At 44.5% G+C, this 9737-nt stretch overlaps 1 long non-coding RNA gene and 1 pseudogene across 1 annotated transcript; both read right to left on the bottom strand.

Annotated features, from left to right (window-relative positions):
* Window positions 1-1642: 1642 nt before the first annotated feature.
* LOC138777123 (uncharacterized) lies at window positions 1643-2162 on the bottom strand. The gene is made up of 3 exons (XR_011360824.1): window positions 2042-2162; window positions 1894-1965; window positions 1643-1751 (listed from the first exon to the last, which is right to left on the bottom strand). It is a non-coding gene; the product is annotated as an uncharacterized lncRNA (long non-coding RNA).
* Window positions 2163-9031: 6869 nt separating this feature from the next.
* On the bottom strand, window positions 9032-9708 carry LOC138777122 (carboxypeptidase N subunit 2-like; annotated as a pseudogene).
* Window positions 9709-9737: the final 29 nt, after the last annotated feature.

Here is a 9737-nt window from a genome sequence, read left to right as displayed (position 1 = left end):
CATATTGTGCCAGTAGCCGGGTAAGGGCACCTCATGCATATTGTGTCAGAAGCCCAGTAATAGGCACCTCTTAGTTATTGTTTCAGTAGCCCAGTAAGGGTACCTCATGCATATTGTGTCAGTAGCCCAGTAATAGGCACCTCATCCATATTGTGCCAGTAGCCGGGTAAGGGCACCTCATGCATATTGTGCCAGTAGCCCAGTAATAGGCACCTCATGCATATTGTGCCAGTAGCCCAGTAAGGGCACCTCATGCATATTGTGCCAGTAGCCCAGTAATAGGCACCTCATGCATATTGTGCCAGTAGCCCAGTAAGGGCACCTTATAGTTATTGTTACAGTACCTCAATAAAAGGCACCTCATGCATATTGTGCCAGTAGCCCAGTAATAGGCACCTCATGCATATTGTGCCAATAGCCCAGTAATAGGCACCTCATGCATATTGTGCCAGTAGCCCAGTAAGGGCACCTTATAGTTATTGTTCCAGTACCTCAGTAAAAGGCACCTAACGCATATTGTGCCAGTAGCCCAGTAATACGCACCTCATGCATATTGTGCCAGTAGTCCAGTAATAGGCACCTCAGGCATATTGTGCCAGTAGCCCAGTAAGGGCACCTCATAGTTATTGTTCCAGTAGCTCAGTAAAAGGCACCTGATGCATATTTTGCCAGTAGCCCAGTAATAGGCACCTCATGCATATTGTGCCAGTAGCCCAGTAATAGGCACCTCATGCATATTATTCCAGTAGCCCATTAATAGGCACCTCATGCATATTGTGCCAGTAGCCCAGTAATAGGCACCTCATGCATATTGTGCCAGTAGCCCAGTAATAGGCACCTCATGCATATTGTTTCAGTAGCCCAGTAAAAAGCACCTCATGCATATTGTTTCAGTAGCCCAGTAAAAAGCACCTGATACATATTGTTCCAGTAGCCCAGTAAAAGGCACCTGTTACATATTGTTTCAGTAGCCCAGTAAAAGGCATGTGTTACATACTGTTCCAGAGGCCTTGTAAAGGCACGTGATACATACTGTTCCAGAAGCCCAGTAAAGGCACGGGTGAACAAGCTGGACACATGGCTGGAGCTGTCTCTATATGCTTTGGAGGTGCTGGCCTGCCCTGCTGCCACTGTGCTGTCAGAGAGGGTCTTCAGCACAGACTGGGGTTGTTCGAAGCGATAAGCGCAGCCGGCTGTTCATGCACAGTGCCGACTGACTGACGCTTATAAAGATGAACAACAACTGGATAGACCTAGAGTTCCGAACTTGTCCACCACAGCAAAGCAGCCAACAGTGAAGTGCCTTGTGCACCCCATGGGCTTCAACCTAATTTTTCCAGGGATCACCTGATGGGCCTCAACCTAATTTTTTCAGGCCTTGCTTGATGGTCCTCAACCTAATTTTTAGAAGGCTGAGCTGAAGTGCTTGCCTGCTACCTTGTTCTTGGACGGCTGAGCTGAAGTGCCTGCCTTTGAGCATAGTGTATTTAAAAACGAATGGAAGAAATCAATACAAACACTGCATAGAGATCTAAATAATAACAAATTTTAATTATAAAATTAGGAAAACAAATAATGAAAAACAGAAATAAACAAAAAAAAAAGACATCAACGCCTTTGGCGCAACTTGTCGATCTGGCCCTTCAGATTTCTCAGCCCCAGCTGCACATCCCTTAAGGTGCGCATTGCCCCATATGCCCTCCTAGAGAGGTTGTCTGTGTCCTCCGCCAGATGGTTGAGGGTCTCTATTACTGTTGAGGTAGAAAAGAGTTATGTGATGATTAGAAAACTTATACAGGTGATGAAAAGTGATCATTTCCATCCTGTAGTTTTTCAAGTTTCTGCCCTTACTATATGCTAGAGAAGTTTGGAGGATTAGGGGAAGGTTCTTACCGCTCGCTGATAAGGGCCTTGCTTCTGTTGGCTCTGGGGAAAAACGCCCCGGACAGTCCCCAAGGGTCGGAGCTAAAAAATAAAAGCGCAAATTAGCCGATGTTTTCTAGATAGACATTCAATCTGTATCACATGTTATTTTACCTACCATTTGAAGACGAGCTCGATGCTGGAGGCGTCCTCTGGGGAGATGGGGTCCTTGCTGGCGATGGGGTCAGAGGGCTTCCTAGTGGTGGCGTTGTGGGAGGGTCTGTCCTCGGTGGTGTTGTATGAACTATCCAAAACAAATAAATAAATAAAAACAAAGACCTGCCACACGTTCCCCCGTATCGGCGGCTCTCCTCTTCTCCCTCCGAGCACATGTGGTGTGCAACGCACTCGGCCTGCGCTGCAATCAGGCTCCAACTGGCCCACAGATGAGCATGGGAATCCCACGGTGGGCCCTACCCATTGGTGGGCCCCTGAGCAGGAGGTCTGTAACCCTGTTTAGCAGCTTCAGGATAACATATAATCCCCCAGTTAGTTTCATTGGACTTCACCTTTCAAGAAACTTAAGTGGAGGGCTGTGCTTTTTTGCATAGAGCAGAGATGGGAAACCTTCGACCCTACATCAATTGCTAAACTACAACTCCCATCATGCATGGACAGCTCCTATACACTAGAACAGGGATGGGGAACCTTCGGCCTTTCAGCTGTGGCAAAACTACAGCTCCCATCATGCCTTCGGCTGTCCAGGTCCCCATCCCTGGAGTGTTTGACCAGCTAGTAACAGTGAGCAAGAATTGCCGGTCACATACACAGCACTGTGCAAAGTCACTATAGTAATGATTGGTCTGATTGGTCTGCACCAAGCCGCACCGGGTTTAGGTGGACAGCGTTTATATAGTCGCAGCAGGATGAAAATTCTCCTATGAGTATAAATCAAGCGATACCTAACGATAGGCTAACTGAGTATATTTGATTTTAAGCTTTCGAGAGTCTAGCTCCCTTCATCAGACATGATGTTATACAAAACTGAAAAAATCACAGACTTATACACTATACAGAGATGATCAAAGGATTTTAGAAACTTTAAAAATAAAATGCAATATACACAGGATCTGCTATTTACAACCGGTCAATAAACTAAAGCTCGTGAGGTGTCACAAGGTGTCACATGGTCTTCATAGCCAGAACAGGTCACACATAGGCCGACATGAAGCTGGCATAAATATAGAGACAATGTTGCATGGCCTATGTGTGACCTGTTCTGGCTATGAAGACCATTAATTGCTATCAGGCCATTAATCTGAAAACAAACAGATAGCAACAAGAGCTTACCATCCTCTTGTCACGCCTCATGAGCTTTAGTTTATTGACCGGATGTAAATAGCAGACCCTGTATACATACCTACCAACTGTCCCGGATTCCGCTGGACAGTCCTGTTTTCGGGGTGCTGTCCCGCGGTCCCGGGACAGCACCCAGTGTCTCGCATTATATGTGGCCCCACCGGAAAAAACAATAAACCAGTAACTCAACTGTCCGCCAGCCCCACCGAAAAAAAACAATAAACCAGTAACTCACCTGTCCGCCGGTCCCAGCAGCTCCTCTCCCAGCAGAGCGTGCACTCCCGTCATCCTCCGGGGCGGGCAGTGGGGTATACAGACACTGACTGTGCCGGAAGTGACCTGCAGCTCTATCATGAATTACTTCCGGCACAGTCAGTGTCTGTATACCCGCTGCCCGCCCCGGAGGATGACGGGAGTGCGCGCTCTGCCGGGAGAGGAGCTGCTGGGACCAGCGGACAGATGAGTTACTGGTTTAGTGTTTTTTTTCTGTGGGGCCACACTAATGGGAGGATTGGCTACTATTTGGGGCGCTATATGGGGGATTGGCTACTATGTGGGGCGCTATATGGGGGGATTGGCTACTATGTGGGCACTATATGGGGGATTGGATAATATGTGGGGCACTATATGGGGGCATTGGCTACTATGTGGGGCACTATATGGGGGCATTGGCTACTATGTGGGGCACTATGTGGGGGGATTGGCTACTATGTGGGGCATATATGGGGGGCATTGGCTACTATGTGGGGCACTAAATGGGGATTGGCTACTATGTGGGGCATATATGGGGGCATTGGCTACTATGTGGGGCACTATATGGGGGGATTGGCTACTATGTGGGGCACTTTATGGGGCATTGGCTACTATGTGGGGCACTATATGGGGGGATTGGCTACTATGTGGGGCACTATATGGGGATTGGCTAATATGTGGGGCACTATATGGGGGATTGGCTACTATGTGGGGCACTATATGGGTGCATTGGCTACTATGTGGGGCACTCTATGGGGGATTGGCTACTATGTGGGGCACTATATGGGGGCATAGGCTACTATGTGGGGCACTATATGGGGGATTGGCTACTATGTGGGGCACTATATGGGGCATTGGCTACTATGTGGGGCACTATATGGGGCATTGGATACTATGTGGGGCACTATGTGGGGGGATTGGATACTATGTGGGGCACTATATGGGGCATTGGATACTATGTGGGGCACTATGTGGGGGATTGGATACTATGTGGGGCACTATTGGGGGGATTGGATACTATGTGGGGCACAATAATGGGGGATTGGATACTATATAGGACATTTTTGGGGGGATTGGATACTGTATAGGGCACTATTCAGTCAGCAGCATGTGGTGACTGTAGGGGAGTGGCTATGGAGGGTTGCTATGGGGGCATGGCTATGGAGGGTTGCTATGGGGGCGTGGCTATGGAGGGTTGCTAAGGGGGCATGGCTATGGAAGGTCGCTATGGGGCGTGGCTATGGGGACCGAGGCGCACATGTCCCTCTTTGCTCTTTGCAAAAGTTGGGAGGTATGCCTGTGTATATTGCATTTTGTTATTTTTAAAGTTTCTAAAATCATTTTATGATCTCTGTCTAGTTTGTATATACGTCTGTGATTTTTTCAGTTTTGTATAACATCATCATGTGTGAACCCACTCTAAAAGTACATTAAAAGTTAAATGTATTGCCATATCTGTGCCACACTGGTCATTTATTGAAATCTAGGAAGTGAAGAAAAGTGGCCTCTGTGCCAATCCACTTTGTCTCCTGCTCCCTTTGCTCTCCAGTTTCTGAACACAGAGATTACATGCCTCTGTCTCACATTAAGTTTGTTTGCTGAGCACAGGCTTATGATGCAGACTTGACAGGGGGCAGGGCGTGATGTCACAGGAGACTTGGATGGATCTTGTCTCCCACCCCCCTAAGTGATTCACCATCTCTGACCAGCCCTTCAGCCTACACCTGAGCAGGCATGGAGTGACAGCAGCAGGTGTTGCAACTTCACTGATTGTGCAAAAATCTGCAGTAAAATTAGGGCTATGTTCACACAGTCCTTATAAAGTTATTATTGTGGAGCTCAATTTCAAACATAGAATATGCTTGATCATAATACGTGCATGGAGATGAGAAGAAGAAAAAAAGTTAATTCAGAAAGTTCTTTACTTTATTCCAATATTGGCGTTACAGGTAGAGAATATAGTGTACTGTGAGGGTGTTACATGTAGAGAACAGAGTGAGTTGTGTGGTGTTACAGGTAGAGAATATAGTGTACTCTGTGGGTGTGACATATAGAGAACAGTGTGAGCTGTGTGGTGGTACAGGTAGAGAATACAGCGTGCTGTGTGGTGTTACAGGTAGACAATACAGTGTGCTGTGTGGTGTTACAGGTAGACAATACAGTGTGGTGTGTGGTGTTACAGGTAGAGAATACAGAGTGCTGTGTGGTGTTACAGGTAGAGAATACAGTGCTGTGTAGTGTTACAGGTAGAGAATACAGTGTACTGTGTGATGTTACAGGTAGAGAATACAGTGTGCTGTGTGGTGTTACAGGTAGAGAATACAGTGTGCTGTGTGGTGTTACAGGTAGAGAATACAGCATGCTGTGTGGTTGTTACAAGTAGAGAATACAGTGTGCTGTGTGCTGTTACAAGTAGAAAATACAGCAAGCTCCGGGCTGTTACAGGTAAAGAATACAGCGTGCTGTGTGGTGTTACAGGTAGAGAATACAGTGTGCTGTGTGGTGTTACAGGTAGAGAATACAGTGTGCTGTGTGGTGTTACAGGTAGAGAATACAGTGTGCTGTGTGGTGTTAGAGGTAGAGAATACAGCATGCTGTGTGGTTTTACAGGTAGAGAATACAGTGTGCTGTATGCTGTTACAGGTAGAAAATACAGCGTGCTCCGGGCTGTTACAGGTAAAGAATACAGCGTGCTGTGTGGTGTTACAGGTAGAGAATACAGCGTGCTGTTTGGTGTTACAGGTAGAGAATACAGTGTGTGATGTGGTGTTACAGGTAGAGAATACAGCATGCTGTGTGGTTTTACAGGTAGAGAATACAGCGTGCTGTGTGGTGTTACAGGTAGAGAATACAGCGTGCTGTGGGATGTTACAGGTAAAGAATACAGTGTGCTGTGTGGTGTTACAGGAGAAACAGATTGCTGATCTCAGGGAGACCAGCCAAATGATAACACTTCTGCTAGTGAAAGTGCTCAATGCAGTGAAATCCTAGGTGCATTGCTCCCTGGGAAACATGAATATGCAAAATAAGAGCCCATAGAGCCTCATTGAAGAGTCTCGAAACACAGGACTAGTCAGATATCCCTCCCGGAAGGACCAAGCCAAGGGGAGGCTCCTGTAAGGAAACCACCAAAACCACCATATTAAGTGGCCCTATAAGTCAATGTAATAATAAGGGAAAAACCAAGGCAAGGTTTACAGCTGTTTCAGGGTGTTGCCCCTTATCAGTGTGGAGCAGGATTCTGGCTAGGTGGGAGCAATGCCTAGAAGAGCCATAAGAGAAACAGAACGCTGATCTCAGGGAGACCAGCCAAACGATAACACTGCCGGCTGCTAGCGAAAGCGCTCAATGCAGTGAAATCCTAGGTGCATTGCTCCCTGGGAAAAATGAATATGCAAAAGAAAAGCCTGTGGAGACTCATTGAAGAGTCTTGAAACACAGGATTAGCCAGATATCCCACCGGGAAGGACCCAGCCATGGGTGTGTGGTGTTACAGGTAGAGAATAAAGTGTGCTGTGTGGTGTTACAGGTAGAGAATACAGTGCGCTGTGTGGTGTTACAGGTAGAGAATACAGTGCGCTGTGTGGTGTTACAGGTAGAGAATACAGTGTGCTGTGTGGTGTTACAGGTAGACAATACAGCATGCTGTGTGGTGTTACAGGTAGAGAATACAGTGCGCTGTGTGGTGTTACAGGTAGAGATTACAGCATGCTGTGTGGAGTTACAGGTAGACAATACAGTGTGGTGTGTGATGTTACAGGTAGAGAATACAGTGTGCTGTGTGGTGTTGCAGGTAGAGAATACAGTGTGCTGTGTGGTGTTACAGGTAGAGAATACAGTGTGCTGTGTGGTGTTACAGGTAGAGAATAAAGTGTGCTGTGTGGTGTTACAGGTAGAGAATACAGTGCGCTGTGTGGTGTTACAGGTAGAGAATACAGTGCGCTGTGTGGTGTTACAGGTAGAGAATACAGCGTGCTGTGTGGTGTTACAGGTAGACAATACAGCATGCTGTGTGGTGTTACAGGTAGAGAATACAGTGCGCTGTGTGGTGTTACAGGTAGAGAATACAGTGCGCTGTGTGGGTGGGACCACAATGAAGTGAAAAAGTACTGAAATTAATTCAGTAACACAATGAAACTGCAATGTGTGAACATACCCTAGATGTTCTGCAACATCTGATGACGAGACAAGTCCGGTCTAGAAATGCGTAATGCTGATCCTTTTACATGTTTTTTATTATTTTATTAAAGTAGTTTTTTATACTTCATTTGTTGGGAGTAGCTGCGCCTGTTATACCTGCTGGAATTGGGGGAGGAGGACTGCATCTTGCTACGGCCCTGGCGTGGGTTTGCAGGCAGGCTGCACACTGGTTCCCTTCTTGAGTATACGCATGGAGTTGTGCCTCGATCTTGCACAACTCAGCCAGGTGAGAGGGGAGCCGGTTTCACTCCGTTACTGGAATTCTATCAATCCTATTGTATCTGATTCTGCACATGGAGCTGTCTTTGTTCTCTTTTACTCCTGCAACAGTTTTGGGTGGGAAATGTGCAGGGTAGAGGACTGTGATGAACAGCTGAGGGAAAGCATTGCATTCTGGAACCTTTGGTACTGTGTACAACTGGTCAACCAGGAAGTACAGCCACAAAATACAGAACGAAGATCCCTAAAACAAATGGATTTTGTGGGTTTCAAAACTGGGTTAGACAGGTAAGTAATGCTATATGCTTCTGCAGCAGGTTTATTTTTTTTTACCTCTACCTGGAATACCCCTCTAACAAAAGATCAATCACTTTTTCTGTTGATAATACAATTGCTGTTTATTTAATAAAAGAATAAGATTTTCTCTATCTCTATCATTACATAAATGTCTTATACGATCTGATACTTGTGCATATTATGAGATAAACAGATGTCTGCATTTGACAATGTAACATACAATATAATAAAAAAATATGTTACAATTATTATGTTCTGTAGATCATGTTGCTATGATAGAAAACTTTAGGTTTCTGGTTTTACATTGAGAACTTCCTTTTGTGTTGATAAATGTCATTGTTCTAGATTCTTCTGTTGTAGAAACATTAATATAAATGCTTGTACAGACCATCAGATTGCAGTCAATAATTACACTACCATTAATGCTTGAATAGCTCTTGCAGCTACTATGAATGATGCTCTGCCCAGCATCAGGACCATTTGCGAGCGACGGTCTCTTGTATTCTAAACAATGGATTTTGTTGAATATTTTTAATTGCAGAGCAATTCAGCTCTCGCTGTTTCAAGAGATAAACTAATTGTCCATTGAGGTGGTATGGTCCTTCACAAACAATTTCAGAAATCTGAGTTATATCTCTGTTTTCTTTGATCCAGTTAAGAAAAGAGAAATGAACAGTCACACCACCACTGGTTTTTATGCAGAATTACTGATACCACATTAACTAATTGATCAAATATATCCTCTGGAGGACTCCTTAGTTGGTTGTGATGAAGACTAATAACTTGTAGACTAGTCATATTCTTAAAAATGTTTCTCTGAATAAATTTAAGATAGTTGTTGTCAAGATAAAGTGTGGGTCAAAGTCTCAAGACTTTCAAAAGCATCATCTTCCAAACTTTCAATTTTGTTATAAGACAAAACTAATATTTCTAACTTCTTTAAGTTTGAAAAAATACCTTTTGGAATGGTTTTTAGTTGATTTCCTCCACCGTAGTAACAAGTTAACTAAGTTTTGAAGTCCATCAAAAATCCCAGCAGAGAGAGAAGTAATTTGGTTTCCTTCTAAGGCAAGCCATGTAAGATTATGAAGTTTTGAAAAAATAGGAGTTTTTAAACTCCTTAATAGCATTTTTAACAAGACTGAGCTTTTTCAAGGATGTCAAAACTTTCAAAGGTATGCATATATATAGTGAACTTATCCTGTTTCCATCCAGGGATAGCTCAGTAAGTGGGGGTTAGCTCCTTAAAGCTGATGGTAGTATTTGTGTTATGTTGTTGTTGTTTAGTTTGAGAACCCTGAGATTTTGCAGTTTACTAAAAGAACTTGATTGTATTTTGTAAATTTCATTAGAACCAAGGTTCAGCTCATGAAGATTCTTCAATGGCTAAATAATTCAAGCAGAATTGTGAGATTTGTTTCCTTGTATTCAAGCACTTCTACATTTGTTGTGTGTTCAAAGAGGTAACTGCATATCTGTGATTGAATTGTGTGTGAGAATGAGCTTCTGAAGTTCTGTGATTCATCAAATTTCCAGGTTCTATATAG

This window comes from Dendropsophus ebraccatus, unplaced genomic scaffold (genome assembly GCF_027789765.1).
Source record: "Dendropsophus ebraccatus isolate aDenEbr1 unplaced genomic scaffold, aDenEbr1.pat pat_scaffold_501_ctg1, whole genome shotgun sequence".
NCBI classification, from domain to species: domain Eukaryota; kingdom Metazoa; phylum Chordata; class Amphibia; order Anura; family Hylidae; genus Dendropsophus; species Dendropsophus ebraccatus.
The sequence above is the reverse complement of the archived record's forward strand: the minus strand, read 5'-3'. Positions and strand labels throughout refer to the sequence as shown.